The sequence below is a fragment of the Triticum urartu genome, chromosome 3A (assembly GCF_056163025.1).
Source record: "Triticum urartu cultivar PI428250 chromosome 3A, HENAU_Tu73, whole genome shotgun sequence".
NCBI classification, from domain to species: Eukaryota; Viridiplantae; Streptophyta; class Magnoliopsida; order Poales; family Poaceae; genus Triticum; species Triticum urartu.
The window spans coordinates 545,986,655-545,988,481 of NC_141875.1; positions in this window are offsets into that span (position 1 = coordinate 545,986,655).

A 1,827-nucleotide genomic window follows, 5' to 3' on the forward strand; every position below is an offset into this window, starting at 1 on the left:
CTTAGGAAGCTATCGGTTTCCAACACACATTCATTCTTTCTCTCCATGTTTCGATCTCTAAGTCTCTCAACTACACAACCCCTTTTTCTACTCTGTTACCAAATGTATTTGCCTCACACACCCGCCATTGCACCCCATGCCGAGCTCTCTCTCTCTCCCCCCTCTCCCTCTCACCTTCTCGCGCCAAATACATGCATTGCCTATCTAGCCCCCCCCCCCAACCTCTCGTGCGCACGCACGCACGTTGTATATCTAGGTCACTCCCTCGAGACTGTCTCACTCTTTCTTCCGCACGGCGAGCCACACTCGCTCAATCTCGCTCTCTTTATCTGAGTCTCGTTTAACCTCATTTTTCTTTCACACACAAATGATATATCTCCCTGTTCGGGCCTTGATCGACACACTCTATACTCTCTCACGCAGATTGTCTATCTAGGTCAGTCCATCCAAGCCGCCGCCACTCTTTCGACCTCATGGTGGGCCACGCTCACTCAATCTCTCTCTCTCTCCGTATGTCTCGATTGACCTCGCTCTTTCTCGAACAAAAGCGATATATCACCATGTTTGAGCCCAATTCGACCTATTCACATTGTATACTCTCTCACGCACATCGTCTATCTAGGTCACTCTCTCCAACCCGTCTCACTCTTTCGATCGCACGGCGACCCTATGTGACCGGTTGACCTTGCTTCCTCCCACGCACTAATTATATCTACACGTCTGTGACTGGATCATCTCTCAAGCTCTATCTTACATCCCTCACCCTTGCCAAAAAGTTCAATCGGATAATATCTCTCCAGAGCATATATATTTGTTCAATGAATGTAGTACCACACTCACTTTGTCTCTCTATCTATATGTCTCTCGATTGACCTCGCTTTCTCACACCGTATGTTCCACGCGTTGAAGCTACTACCTCTCCATCCCTCGCAAAGCCGGAGCTATTTACATTGCGAGGGGCACTCCAACCTTGGATTAATTTGTGTAGGCATTTATTCCGGTCGGTTTAGATTATATTTTCGTAGCATTCGGCCCACAACTACTCCAAACACCGTTGCAACCCACGCAACTCCCCTAGTTGATTTCCCTCTGGCTCGGTCATTGATAACCCACAAGTATAGGGGATCGCAACAGTTTTCGAGGGTAGAGTATTCAACCCAAATTTGTTGATTCGACACAAGGGGAGCCAAAGAATATTCTCAAGTATTAGCAGCTGAGTTGTCAATTCAACCACACCTGGAAACTTAGTATCTGCAGCAAAGTGTTTAGTAGCAAAGTAATATGATAGTGGTGGTAACGGTAACAAAAGAGTAGTACAAGCAATAGTAAATATTTTTGGTATTTTGTAGTGATTGTAACAATAGCAACGGAAAAGTAAATAAGTGGAAACTTATGGAAAGCTCGTAGGCACCGGATCAGTGATGGATAATTATGTCGGATGCGGTTCATCATATAACAGTCATAACATAGAGTGATATATAACTAGCTCCAATTCATCAATGTAATGTAGGCATGTATTCCGAATATAGTCATACGTGCTTATGGAAAAGAACTTGCATGACATCTTTTGTCCTACCCTCCCGTGGCAGCGGGGTCCTAATGGAAACTAAGGGATATTAAGGCCTCCTTTTAATAGAGAACCGGAACAAAGCATTAGCACATAGTGAATACATGAACTCCTCAAACTATGCTCATCACCGGGAGTGGTCCCGATTATTGTCACTTCGGGGTTGCCGGATCATAACACATAGTAGGTGACTATAGACTTGCAAGATAGGATCAAGAACTCACATATATTCATGAAAACATAATAGGTTCAGATATGAA